General features: G+C 36.5%; 1 pseudogene; it reads left to right on the top strand.

Moving 5' to 3' along the window:
• The first annotated feature begins 3,655 nt into the window (after nucleotides 1-3,655).
• LOC140957871 (N-terminal acetyltransferase A complex auxiliary subunit NAA15-like) overlaps nucleotides 3,656-15,434 on the top strand; it is a 34,999-nt pseudogene continuing 23,220 nt past the window's right edge.

Here is a 15,434-nt window from a genome sequence, read left to right as displayed (position 1 = left end):
TCCGACAGAATGTGGTATAATCGGCTAAGTGAACACTTAATGAAAAATAGATATATAAACAATTCAATATGCCGTTGCGTTTTCTTAAATAAACAACATCCAGATGCGTAATTATTGTTGTATATGTTGATGGTTTAAACATCATTGGAACGAATAAGGAAATTCAAGAAGTTGTGTCGTATTTGAATGAAGAATTTGAAATAAAGGACCTTGGAAAAACAAAGTATTTCCTGAGTTTGCAAATTGAACAAAAAGAATGTGGAATATTTGTTCACCAGTCAAATTATACAGACAAGGTCCTTAAACATTTTAATATGGATAAATCAAATCTTTTAAATACTCCAATGGTTGTTAGATCATTAAACATAGAAAATGATCAATTCCGTCCATGTGAAGATGATGAAGTTATTCTTGGTCCAGAAGTATCATATCTAAGTGCTATTGGTGCCTTTATGTATCTTACAAATTGTATAAGACCTGATATATCAGATTTAGCTCATATCCAACAAAGAGACACTTGAACGGAATTAAACATATATTCCGTTATCTACGAGGAACAACAGATTTGAGACTTTTATATTCAAAAGATACCAATCAAAGTATAATTGGTTATGCTGATGCTGGGTATTTATCTGATCCACACAAGGCACGTTCCCAAACCGGATATGTATTTACTCGTGGAGACACTGTATTTTCTTGGCGTTCACAGAAACAAATACTTGTAACAACTTCATCAATTCACGCCGAGATTATTGCACTACATGAAGCAAGCCGTGAATGTGTGTGGCTAAAATCAATGACCGAACATATCCAAATCTCATGCGGATTATTATTCGACAAGAAGCCTGTGATACTATATGAAGATAATGCTGCATTTGTTACTCAAATGAAAGAAGGAAACATAAAAAGTGATAGAACTAAACATATTCCCCCTAAGTGCGAAGAAAGCGACAGAACTAAACATATTCCCCTTAAGTGCGAAGAATTCATCCAAGAGCTTGAGAAGAATAAAGATATTGATATTTTTTACATTCAATCAAGTAAAAAGTCATCAGATCTCTTCACAAAAGCACTTCCTACGACAATATTCAGAAAGCATATATATAACATTGAGATGCACAATCTACGAAATTTGTGAAGAATCGTTCATGTTAACATGAGGGGGAGTTTACGTTACTGTATTCTTTCTCCCTTACTATGGTTTTTATCTCAATGTGTTTTTCCTAATAAGGTTTTTAACGAAGCAATATAAATACACATAATGAAGACAATCATTGTAGCATGATCATCATCACAAGGGGAAGTGTTGAAAATAAAGAGTTGAAATTATTGAATGTTGAAAATAAGAGTTGTAAATATTAAAAATTAGTGTGTGATGATGTATGTAGTGATGTATTTATTTTTGGATTATTTTCAAAGAAATTCTATAAATACAAAGAGTTGAAATTATTGAATGTTGAAAATAAGAGTTGTAAATATTGAAAATTAGTGTGTGATGATGTATTTATTTTTGGATTATTTCTAAAGAAATTCTATAAATAGGTCTCTCAATTTGTGAAGAAGAACACAATTAAGTAGACAAAATTTTATAAAGTGTGTAGTTTATTATATTTTGTGAGTTTGCGATTTTTACTTTTTACCATAAATTTTTACTTTTAACAACTTCATAATTTTGATAATAATCATAATTGATTAATAATTTTTACTGCTAGTGGAGAATGTGAGATTACAGATTCCGAAATATAAATAGCATTTAATTTTTAAAATTAAAAGCATGAAATTAATCAATCGAACAATGAGAATAATAAAATATTAAAGCTACACCAAATGGAACCAGAACAAAGTTCATGGGTTCGTGGCCTATTCAAGATTTAAAGTTGTACTTAGACTGACGAATTCGGAGTTAAAGATTTTAAATTTATAGTAACAAATATATCCCAATTTATTTCAAATTTCTACAAAATAGAGTCAGTGAAGTCTCTTTTTTTCCATAAAAAAATAAAAAATAATTTTTTTTTGCGAAATCCAAATCTTTCAATCCAAATGTGTCATTAAATCTTCACAAGCTTTATATTTCTAGACTCGAGATTAAAATTTTCAACTAAAACCTTGAGTATTAAATAAAATATATTTTATCTATTTTAAAGATTTTGTAACAATAAATTTTGGTACAAAGTGTAATTATATTGTGACAGTATTTTCACTTAGGATTTTATTCTTCAGTTTTTTTATACATATATCCTTATTATGAGATAGTGATACTGAGAGAACAGTATTTTCACTTAGGATTTTATTCTTCAGTTTTTTTATACATATATCCTTATTATGAGATAGTGATACTGAGAGAAATAAAATATTTATTTTATTTAATTTTAGAATCTAATGGTGATTAGATTCAGAGTCGTACCTGTGTTGAATGAGACCTGAAACGAATATTGAAAAACGGGCTCCTTTGTTGCAGTAAAAAATATAAAATTCAATTTGCAAATAACAAATATACTAATAAATACATAAATATGCCAAAATCAATATATTACATCAATAACAACTCAAAAAATATTTAAAATAAATACATAAATACTACTCATCTAGCTGTTTTAGAGGCGAAAATATTTTTCAAATCTGTGTAATATCCAATTGTCGGACCATTTCTTTCTCAATCGACAACATAGCTAGCTCATTTAGTCTATTTTGCAACATTGTTGATCGAAGATAATTCTTGATTATCACTGTCACTTTCATCAAATTGTTTTTCTTCGAATGATGCGTTTTTCTCAAAATTTAGGTTCGATCCCCATTTTACTTGTCATTTGTGTAGCTTCATCCATGGCACTAGCAAACCCCTGTTCTCTAAACTCGTCAAGAAATTGAACAAGTCCTTGTAAAAGATCGATCACAATATCAATATCCATTTTTTCAGATTGAATAAACTTACTCACAACATTTATTGCATGTAACGAGTTATATCAGATTATCATTCCAAGCAAAAACTCAAAACTCTCAATATCATATAGTGCCAAGGTCTCAGCATCACTTTTTGTTCTAGAATCTTCATATTGAGAGTCATCTTCTAAGTTTTCGTTCGATTCACCAAAATTGACTTCCTCATTGCTATATAAATCACCCAAATTGAATCCTTCAATCGATGCATTCAAATCTGCATCCTCAGTCACTTCTTCATATTCATTGTGATTTTTTTGTCTCCAATCAACAAATTATTCAATAATTTATCTCTTTCTGTTGTGCTAGTTCTACTAAAATATTTATTAATATCTCCAGCTTGACTTTGAATTAATGACATTTCCTTTTCTTTTATTTTTTTTGAGCTCCAGACCGATATTTAGGAAGCATTTCTTTTGTTATATCTATAAATGATTAAAAATAAATAATTATCAAAATTTTCAATCAACAATACGTTGTTTAATAATAATGGCATACTACAAATGTGAATATATTAAATATTTTGATATATTTCTTATGTAGTGAAATTTTTTTTGTGCAAAATTTAATGATATTTTATATTTTTTTGTTTCAAATATTTTGATTTTGGGACTGAATATTTTGAAAATGTTAACTTTGTAATATATATAATTAAATTACCAAAAAAAAAAAGAAGTAAAATATCAAAATTACCCTTTGGCAGCTGTCGGCTGTGCTCCGCCAGTACTATTCCCTGTTGCGTAGTAGGGGCGCACGAGCACCAGACAGATAAACCTCATTCCCTCTGATTTCTTTCTCCGGCGAACTTTCAGTGCGGTGTCTACAATGGGGGCTTCACTTCCTCCCAAAGAGGCCAACCTCTTTAAACTCATCGTTGTAAGTTTGCTCTATCCCTAGGAATATTTTGAATCTTCCACTGTCCGATTTCGGGGTTTTCCTTGCGATTTAGCATGCAGCTCTTGCTTGTAAATTACGCGTACTTCCTTTTGTAATTGGATCAGGAAGCTATGATTTTGTCAATTTTTTGTGCGATTTCCGTCTTTGGTCACTACACTGCTGTGCAGATTTTTCTTCTGCTTTTAGAAAGATGTCTTTGTGTGAAAGGCGTTCTTTTACTTGAAGGCAGATTAGATGGTCCATTCTGATATTACAAGCCATTCTTCTTTGGTTTTTTTATGTATGCTGCATGCTTGGAATCAAGTAAAGGTTGCATTTTGAGGATATTATAGTGTCGAGTAGAGTGAATTGATATTTATTGATTTAAAATATATATAGAATGTTTGAATCCTGTTGATAATGTTTCAATTGTTAGAGACTAGTGTCTGTTAAAATTTCAACATTCTTGGAATTATTTTGAGTTTTTCATGTTTTCTTGAATATTTAACACCGTGCTAAACTCGAGCAAAATCACCAGGGGCTTGGTATGAGCAAAACTATAAGTAGGACACAAATAGTTAACAAAATATTAAAATGTAAAATTTGAAGAGAGATAGATAAATGTTTAAAGGTGTTGTAGGTCATCTATTCTTCTCCTTTTCCACTTCAAAAAGAATTCATTGGAATTTTTTATTCGTGAAGAACAGTTTACAATGACTCCTCTAAGATTATGTGGTTGCAACTCCTGGCTCAGTTTGTGTTTTTGTAAACTGTTTTATGTTGCACTGACAAGGAGAGTATAAGACACGACGACATGGATTCTTACAAAAATTAAGATACAAGAAAACAAGGAAACAGCTGCATACATATACATATATCTACATACAGTGTATATACATGTAAATTATCGGTAAATATATCTACACTTTAAGAAATTATGAGTAATTTTAAAACAATAATTTATCAATTTTTAAAATTAAACATATAGTCCAACAAATAATAGATTTATTAAAAAATTAAAGGGTATAAATTTTTTTTTTTTCATGTTTTGAATTTGAAATCATCATTCAAAATCAATGTATATGTGAAAAAGAAATTATAAAAAAAGAAATACATTTTTTAACTTTGTACCCTTAATTTTCTAAAATTTTGAACAAAATCTCAGTGTCCAAAATGTGTGACAATTCGCATAATCGTGTTCAAAATGTGTATGACCCACTTCACAACAATTTCCAAGCTGTATCCCCCTCGTGTCCAACGTGTTTTCCCTTGTTATGTTTGGGACACAACAAGTCAATTTTTTTGAGTGTTCGTTCCTAATAGAGTACAGTCAAACACTCAAACTCCATCTAGTATCTATTGGAGTGTTTCAATCCTTTTCAAGAATTCTATAAGTTGTAGAAAACTCTTGAATATTAATCACTCAGCTGTATAACTCAAATCAATGTAAGAATGTAAGTGATCTTAGAATAGAAAGCTCTTCAATCGGCTGTGGGCTTGGATACTCGGATTAATCTTGAAATATTTTAATGAAAAGAAGTCTCTTGTTAAAGCTTGCATGTACATGAACCAGACCGCTAGCAGTTAGATTTTTGTTTGTTAATTTAGGCATCATTTTTGGTTTCAAGAATTAACAACTCATTCTTTTCTCCCATTTGCAGTCCGCCACTGAGTATGATTCTGTTTTACTCGTTTGAACAATCTCAGTGTGTTAGTTGAGAACTGGTAGATTTTTATTTAAGATTTGAAGTTGATAGTTGTATTTCTTCATTTATTTTTCTTTGGAGTGTGGTAGTGATGAGGTTGTTTAGTTTAAGCTGGAAAAGATTTCACGAGATCCAATATTTCTGCCTTGATATCAAGTTCTTGATTTTGAGAATAATTGCTTTGATCAACTCCGAAAACATTCAAACTAGACTATTTATATATAAAAATTAAGTGAATAAGATTCTTGGTCCAAATCAGCTCCGATGAGTCTTTACAGTAAACTTCATAAACCTGTTTTGACATAATTCCAAGATACAAATAAAAATTTTGATAAATATTTTAGATGGTGTAACTTGAAATTTCAAACGACAAGTGATGTAACATACTAATAAAATTCCTGGAAAGTGTGTTATTGATCTTGAATTTAGCAAACTGCGAGTTAAACTTAGAAGAGTATGATGGAAAACCTTCTGAGTGTACCATAGAATTTGGAGAGTTTGAATTATTAGTAACAGTGCATCAGCAGCTGAGATGGTGTATTGATAAAAGTTCTTCATTGCAAGAAGCGTTTTCCACTAGCTATCATATACAACAGATATCGTTTGATCTTCAATTATGTGCAACTCAAATCAATTTAAGATTTGATGGTTGATATCTTGCTTGGACGACACGTTTGTTTTGATTCTTATGGTTTTACAACTAACTTGACTTGATTGAGTCATAATCTTTAATTGATGTATGCAGAAATCATATGAAACAAAGCAGTATAAAAAGGGTTTAAAGGCTGCTGATGCAATTTTAAAGAAGTTCCCTGATCATGGAGGTATGTGTTAGGCACTGGAATGAAAGTTTAATATTTATTACTGGATGCCATAAATCACATTCTTTTCTTAAAAAAAAAAAAATTTCCATGGAAATCTGTTTTATCTGCTCTTTATTCTTCTATTAAACTTCCACTACCTAGCACCCAGTTTATAATGGAATTGATTTTGTTTTTAACTTTTTTTTATCTCGTGAAATTGTCTTATTTGATATTTGATAACTATATAAGAAGTTAAGGGAAATTTGTAGAGGAACTTGATTAACTTCTTTCAATTTCTAGCCAACTTAGGGTGGTCAAAAATTTTATTTTCATTCTACTTTTACTTCTTTGATGTAGTCCGATGTGGAAGATCCAATGAATAGATTATGCACTCCTTAATGGCCATAAATATTATAATCTGAATCTGTTCATCTAATTTCGAATTGTTAAACATAATAGTTAGATGTGTGCGAAACTCCAAAAGCCCTAGTGAGAGAAAAACTTGAAAATGCTCCTCCCTCCTGTACGTGACTAAAGTCGGCCGCCAATCTCTTATACCGACCACGTCTGACGACTGCCTTCCTTCGCTGAACACTCCGACCTCCTACCGTCCTCTCCGGCCATATTTTTTATTCTTTTATTTTCTCTTCCGAAAATGCTTATTTCTACTATTCTTGACTAATGCCGGCGCCAAGCTCTTGTGTTGACCATCGCCTACCCATTCCGATCACCACCGACCACCACCGGCTGCCGCCCTTCTCTGCCTTTCGTTTCTTATTCTCTATAATGTCTTGGCCTTCTTTATTGACTATAGCCTTAGCCTTTCTTTCCCGCCCCTAACCATTCACCACCGATCTGACACGTCATGTTTCAGTATCATTTCAAACTTAGCCTCTCTTTGCCGACCCTTTCTTGTTCTTCCTTTCTCCTCTACCCGGCAGAGGCTGTCTCTGCCATAGGCTTTCTGTTTTTTGTTTTGTTTACCTTAATCCAAGCGGTCTTATGGATCCGATGTTGCTTGTATGGGATGAGAGTTTAAGGTTGAACATAAATTGTTTCTAATCAAATTGGGTAATGGGAAGAACTCAGTTTTTTAGACTGAAAGAACTAGAAATGCGAGTTATCTGTTGGACACAGATTTTGTTTGTACCCAATGGTTGTGTTCGAAGCTTTGGGAATACATCAATAACTCTAAATCGTGCCCGACTTTTAACCGATTCAGGGGTAACAATGTAGTTTTTTATATTTAAAGGTTTGTTAACAACAGAGGTAGCTTTTTGGAAGTGTCTAAAATCACGCAACAAGGTGAGAGGCAGCATATCATCTTGCCAAATAGACACAACCTGTGGGGTTGGAAAGATTTAGCAAAATATATGTCCAATTTCTTGCGAGGAAAGAAACAGATGCCGATGAAGCACGGTATAGATAGAGGGCAAGTAAATCATGTAGTTCAGAAAGATAACCAAACACAGAGGATGCAAATGCGAGGGAAAGTTTTATCTTAGGACAGTAGTATTCATTTTTAGGACAAGAATTGGAATGAAACACTTATTATTACCAAGGGACATGTTTATACGCGGTGGGAGCTGGTTCGGGATGTTCTTGGTAAATCAGTCAAAAGAAGGATTGAAAATTTTCCATTCCAAGCTAATAAAGCAGTGTGATGGCCGAACAATGAAGAAGAAGCTACATATTACTTGAATTTGAATTGATGTTTTTTTTGAAGGAGGGTTACTCTGTCTTTTGAGAAATGGAACCCGGAAATTAATAGGAAGGAGATGGTTTTTAAATGCTGTAATAGTTGGGTCAGGATTTAGGGAATCCCTTGGAACTTGTGGATGACAGATGTATTCAAGATTATTGGGAACCATTGCGGTGGTTTGTTGGATATTAGCAATGACACCACAAGGTTTAAGGACTTATCGGTGGCTAAGATTAAATTGAGAGGGCCTGAAGGTGGATTCATTAATAGTGTGATGCAAATTCCATTGAAGGCAAGCATTATAGATATTCGGCCAATGGTGGATTCCGTTGACATTGCAGCTTATGAGTTTTTCGAACGACAGTCTATGAACAAGTGTTGGTTAATGGGGTGAGGATGAGGGCTGGATGGGGAACTCGAATGTTCGTCAAAAAAATGGTGAAGTGGGTTCTGGCTTGAGCACAAATAAAGCAAAAAAATGAAGATTGGTGCAGATCAAGAGCAGAAATCACATCAAGATGACACTGTGGAAACAAACGGGTACAAACATGACAGGTCGAAGGAAAAAGATCATCGTTCAGCAAGTAATTCTGTTATATCGGCACCACTATTAGGAGGGAAACAAATCAAGATTTTAAAAGGATCATTCCAAAAAGGGCTACTGAATTTCAAAGTTTGTCTATTCAATCTATGAATTTACAAGACTCTGAGGGGGTCGAAGGCAGTAGACTAAAGGAGGGGAAGGGGAAGACAATGCATAAGTTCGAGAAAACCTATTGTAGAAGAAATATCTAAAAAAAATGACAAGGTTAGATCTTCGGATGAGTTCTTAGAAAAAGAAGATCCAGTGTCTGGAGAATCTAGTGTCGGGGGATGTACGCTTGGATGATTTGGAAGACATCTAAATGATTTAGAAGAAGATTTTCCGGAGGAAGGGTCTGAATCTTATGTGTCAGATACCCGTAAGTCTGTTAAATCAGACTTTCCAGCAACCTAATGAGGAGATTGTGGAAGATATAAAAGGGCTGTTTGCCTCAACACCAACTCTTTCGCATACAAGCAGGCTACTTCCACAGGAATATGCGACATCTACAAGAATCAGACCTAGCATCTGACAGTGAGAGAATTTTTTGAAATATGCTCTCTACCCTCCTGTTTTCTCCTTCCCCGATCTTACTCCATTTACTGTAATGCTTTTGCTATAATTAACTCCTTCGTGCGCCTCTGGTCTTCGGTTCCGGTCGCCGATTCCTAGGGTTTCTCGCTACGTCGCTCCGTTGCTACGTTGCGACTCCAGTTCGACAGCCGTTACACACCATCGCAACTTGTATCTCTGCAGTTGTATCATCTTCGCATTTTCAACTTGTATCCCGCAGCTATGTCGATGGGCAGAGAGGAAGTGGTCAAGATTGAGTTCAAGTTGTTTTCACTAAAGTTGGTTAAGGGAGGAACTTCGTTGAGGTGGACTGAAAGAACTAGGAATGCGAGTTAAGTTCTGGATTTAGATCGAGAAGAGGCCAGTTGGGTCAGCTCATTACTCAAAAAACTCATTCTTAATCCACATTCAAGTTTGGACTTTAACCGTCTTAGGGGCAGAAACGCGACTCTCATCGCTTATAGGTTCACCAATAGAAGAGGTCGATTCATAGAGATTTCAAGATTTAATAATATGGGACAGAAACAGATTATCATCGTTCCGAGAGGGTACAATTCTCAAGGATGGATAAGGATATCAGATATCCTCATTAAGCTTTTGTCAAGGCACTCTCAGAAGAGGAATCTTACAGTTGTTGGGTGTGGTAAAACTTCAATCAGAAACCCTCGCATCCAGCAGCCAGTTCAGAGTGCAGACTGGGCTCACTGTCAAGGTTCGATCAAGGTAAAGGAGGTCAGCAACAGGCTGATACCAGAGAGGAAGTGGAACGAAGCCCTTATTGTCACTAAAGAAAAGGTTAACATTTCGTGGGAGCAAGCTGAAATGCTACTAGGACAAGACATCAAGAGGAGGGTCGATTTACAACCGTTTCAAGCGAATAAAGCGGTGTGGTGGCCTGCTTGTTCGAAGGAATTGACGTTCTATCGAGATTTGAAAAGAGGATTCTTTGACGGTGGAGTGGTTTTAGCCTTTGAGGAGTGGAGGCCAAACATCAACTCAGTGGTATCGGTCCTCAAATGCTGCAACAGTTGGATCAAGATTTTCGGGCTACCGTGGAATTTATGGTCGCAAGAAAACTTCAAAGCGATCGGGGATCAGTGCGGGGGACTAGTGGAGATTAGTGAAGATACAAGATCTTTCAGTTACTTAGGGGCAGCAAAGATAAAGGTTAAAGGTACAAAAGAAGGCTTTATCAATAATAGAATGCTGATTCTATTGAACGGGGAAAATCTGGAACTCTCAATCAGCATTGACACCTTCGATCTCAAGGCATACGAGATATTTGAAAAACAGACTTATGCCCAAGTTTTGGTCAACGGAAAGAAGACAGTGGCAGGATGGGGAAACTCTAAATTATGCGGGAACACTGTCGACAAAGGGGGGTCCTCAAATTGTCTCAAGATTACGAGTGAAGACTTGCATGGCTTTAACCCAACGATCAAAGAGGAAAATATCAATTCTGTCAAAAGATTGCCAGCTGCTCAACCAATGGGAAGGAAGGTGGAAAAAATACTCCAACGAATTTCACCTAAACAGATAGAGGAATTCAGAAAATCTCCCATTCATTCACTATCTGAAAGAGCAAATGAGGTTAGGGACTTAACAAGGAGCGAACACGGCCTGAATCCGAAAATACAAAACTTAGGACAGAGTTCCAGCATAATTTATAACAAAGCTACTGAAGAGATTAAGGAGTTTATTGATGACAGTGATATGAAGGAGACAAATGAGCTGAACAGAGAAGACCCAAACAAGTTAGGGGAGCTTCATCAGGATGATTTCGATGACTTTCACCTTGAGGATCCAGAAGACGATTTTTTGGATGATGGTTACGACTCTACGGACTCAGACAGTCACCTATCTTCTCATACAGAAACTTTGATTAGTGATGAAGCAATCGAAAAGGACATCCAGGGGCTGTTCAAAGAAAAGGAAGTTGTCACGCCTCCCAAACAAGCTACTATCCTCGATAGCACCAACCCTTTAGTGGGCAAGATACTTTCCTGTTTTCAATCATCGAGCCTTAATCAATCCTTCACACTACATTCTTTTTTCCCTACCTCTTTCAATGCGTTGGGGCTGTCTAGTGGGTTTTTAGGAGGGGGGCAATCAAGAGTTTTTGACAAGTTTGGGACCGAGGGATACTCCTTCTTAGGGAATGTAAGGGAGGCACATTTCGATGACAACAGGAATAATCAGGAGAGGGGTAATAGTATTACCATAGATATCGAATTGAGCAAATCAAAGGGTAAGTTAATCAGAGAGCTTGGAAGATTGAAGTGTAGAATCAATTATGAGAAAGGTTCGACCTCGAAGGGATCAAAACGTTGTTTATGAAGATATGTTCTTGGAATATTAGGGGAGGAGGGTCGTCGAGAAAGAGGAAACTAGTTCGTTCGATTATACGCAAGGAAAACCCGGACATTGCTGTGGTACTAGAGATTAAGAAAATTGCAGTTGATCGCAACTTCGTTGCTAGTTTATGGAAATCCAGATTCGTTGACTGGGTTTGTTTACCAGCGGAAGGAAGATCAGGAGGCATTCTTGTGATGTGGGATCCACGAGTGGTCCGGGTGAGTGACAACTTAATTGGCAAATTTTCGTACAAATTCAGTGGAAAGATGAGATTTTTTGGTGGTTCTCTGCCATTTACGGGCCATGTAACTATACGATTAGAGATTTGTTTTGGGATGAGTTAGCGGTATTGTACTCCATTTGTGGGGACAATTGGTGTGTTGGAGGAGATTTTAACGTTGTGAGAAATTTGAGCGAAAAGTTGATCAGTACCTCATATACCACAAGTATGCAATGCTTCAATAATCTGATAGAGGAGTTGGGCGCCTTCACGATCCGCCTTTGTTAAATGCTAAGTTCACATGGTCGAACTTCAGGGCCGATCCGAGTTGCTGCAGACTGGACAGGTACCTCATCTCCGAGGGATGGAAGGAATTATACCCCACATTCCGACAGACGGTGCTTCCGAGAATCACATCGGATCATTACCCAATCATCTTGGACACCACGAAGTCAAAATGGGGACCAACTCCATTCAGATTCGAGAATGTTTGGTTGACGCATAAGAAGTTTAATGAGTCTCTTGCAACTTGGTGGCAAAGCGGAAATATTCCGGGATGGGAATGATATAAGTTTATGAAGAAATTACAAAACATTAAAAAAGAAGTTAAAACATGGAATTTCGAGGTCTTTGGTGATCTAAATGTAAAAATTACAGAGCTGCGAAACAAAGTGAATTGGGTTAGATGCGAGAGAGGTGGAAGGAAATTGGAAAGACTCTCTTAATGAGCAGCGACGGGAGGCAAGATGTGAGCTGGAAATCATGACCATTCGAAAGCAACAAATGGAGAGCAAGAAAGCCAAAGTTAAATGGCTGAAAGATGGGGATCAAAATTCAAAGTTTTTCCATTCGATTTTGAAAAACAGAAGAAACAGGGCTATGATAGATAAAATTGAACTGGAAGATGGGTCTCTGATTTATGATGATGCACAGATTCAAAATGTAATCATTAGTTTCTTCGAGAATTTGTACAGAAAATCGGAAGGGGACGGTTCAGGTATAGAAGGGCTGGAGTGAATGCCTTTACTTACGTCAGAGGCAGATCAATTGGAATTGCCATTCTCGGAGGAGGAGATTAGAGGTGCGGTGATGGATTGCGATGGTTCCAAAGCTCCAGGGCCTGATGGCTTTACTTTAGCCTTTTATCAAAATAATTGGGATACAATAAAAGATGATCTTATGAAAGTGTTTGCTGAATTTTTCGAAGACGGTATTGTCAATGGAATTACGAACGAAACGTACATTTGTCTTAGGGGTATTGGAGTCGGTATCTCTGAGTGTGGGTTCGGGGGATGTCAGGGTTTGGTTAGAGGACTCGTCTGGTGTTTTCTCTGTCAGTTCTTTCTACTCATCATTTTTTCCGATTAATACTAATCCTATATTCCCTTACTATTACATCATCTGGAAAGTACATATCCCACAAAAAGTGAAGGTATTCTCCTGGATAGTGGCTTTGGGAAAATTGCAAACTTGTGACAACTTACAGAGGAGAAGGCCGGAGCACGTCTTAAACCCCCAGTGGTGCTACTTGTGCAAGAACGAGGAGAATCATGATCATATTTTGCTACACTGTGCTTTCACGTACAGTATTTGGACAAAGGTAATGTAACATTTGGGATTCGAGTGGGTATTCCCAGCATTGTCAAGAGACATGTTTATTTTGGAGCATGGATCTCTCACTGGAAAGGGGCTGAAAGATTTTTGGTGCATAATAGTTCACTGTGTATTTTGGTCCATTTGGTTGGGGCGTAGTAACAGACTATTCAATGACAAAGAAGACTCGAGCGATGAAGTATGGGAGAAGATCAGATTCCGGGTGGCGACATGGACGATTAATGTACCAATGTTCCGGAATTATTTGATTTCGGATTTAGTTAGGGACTGGTGTAATATCTTTTGTTCAACGAATACTAGTTTTAGGTAGTTGTGGCATTTCGTGGATGGCTCATCCACTTGCATTCTAATCTTACTACTAAATTATTTCAATGAAATTTAGTTTCTGATAAAAAATAAATATGCAACATCTACAGTGGGAGAGGTGCTTTCTTGATTTCAAACCTCCACTCTAAAACATTCATTCCGCCTAAATTTTATCTTTCTGTCGTCTTTTTCGTTCTTGAGTTGTCTAGAGGATTACTAGGTGGGGGAGGGCAGCCACTGGTGGGTTTTGAGCCGCCTACAGGGTAAGGAGGGAGATAAATTCAAAAGGGAGGAGATGGGGAGAATGCCTCAAGTTGAGGTACATGAGGGGGTGTTGAATTGGGTGTTGTAGGGAGGCGCAGATCAATGAATAAATTCAGAGAATTAAAAGTTAGATTGTGGGATGAATTGAGAGTAAGGACATCCTCATAGGAGTTCGATTAAATGAAGATTTGCTCCTGGAAAATTATGGGAGGAGGTTCGGGCAGACGAAGGGGATTAATTTGTACAATTTTACGCAAGGATAAACTGGACATAGTCGTGCTAAAAGAAGTCAAAAGAGAGCCGGTGGATTGTCGATTTGTTGCAAGTTTGTGGAAATCAAGATTTCTCAAGTGGGTATTTTTACCGATTGTAGGAAGGTTATGAGGAATCTTGGTGATGTGGGATCCGAGAGTGGTTTTTGTCAAGGATAATTTGATTGGGGAGTTCTCGGTTTCAATTGAAGTTGAAATGAATGGTGATATCAGATGGTGGTTTTCAGCAATTTATGGACCGTAGTTGTAAAAAGCGCTCGCCTCGCTCGCTTAAGCGCGAGGCAAGGCGAGGCAACTGCGCTTCAATAGAATCTGAAGCGCATTTGGTGGAGAAAGCCCACGCTTCATTTCGCTTCATTTCGCTTTGTTGGGCGAGCGCTTGTGCGCTTCAAAGAAACAGCAGGCTTTTATATTTTTTTTAGCCAGCCCAAGTCCAAAATCCAATTTTAAGCCCAGCCCAATTGTATAATTAAAATCTCTAAGTACAGTGATATGCGTATCTTCTCTGCATCTGCCCAAGTCCAGTGGTTTGCATCTACGCTGCGTCTCTTCGCCGCCTCTGCCGCCCGCCGCCGCCTCTGCCGCCGCCGCCATCCTTTCTCTTTTTATCTATCACATTTTCAAAGACTTTTTATTATTTTTATTTATTTTTATTATTTTTTTGATAATATTTTGTTTATTGCGCTTTTTTGCGTAAAGCATGCGCTTCGCTTTGCGTTTTGCGCTTGAATCCCCAAGACACTTGAGCGCTTTTTTACGCCTCTCGCTTTTGACAACTATGTTATGGACCGTGTAAGCCGAAAGAAAGAAAATTATTTTGGGATGAGTTGGTGGGGTTGAGAGTAATTTGTGGTGAGAGGTGGTGTTTGGGAGGGGACTTTAATGTATTAAGATCTTTATGTGAAAAGATGAATAGTTTATCCGTAACCAGAAGCATGTTTTGTTTTGATAATATTATTAAGGAATTGGAGTTGCATGATCCACATTTACTGAATACTAAATACACTTGGTCTAATTTCAGGGATGCACCTATTTTTCCGGTCTACAGACAAACGGTTTTACCCGCAATCACTTCAGATTATTTCCAATTATGTTAGACACTTCAAAGGTAGAGTGGGGGCTGTTGCCTTTTAGATTTGAGAATGCGTGGTTGAATAACAAAAATTTCAAATCAACATTAGCATCTTGGTGTGGGAAGGGTTACAAATTCATGAAGAAAC

Source organism: Primulina huaijiensis, chromosome 14 (genome assembly GCF_012295235.1).
Source record: "Primulina huaijiensis isolate GDHJ02 chromosome 14, ASM1229523v2, whole genome shotgun sequence".
In the NCBI taxonomy this organism is placed as follows: Eukaryota; Viridiplantae; Streptophyta; class Magnoliopsida; order Lamiales; family Gesneriaceae; genus Primulina; species Primulina huaijiensis.
This window is presented reverse-complemented; position numbering and strand designations above follow the sequence as displayed.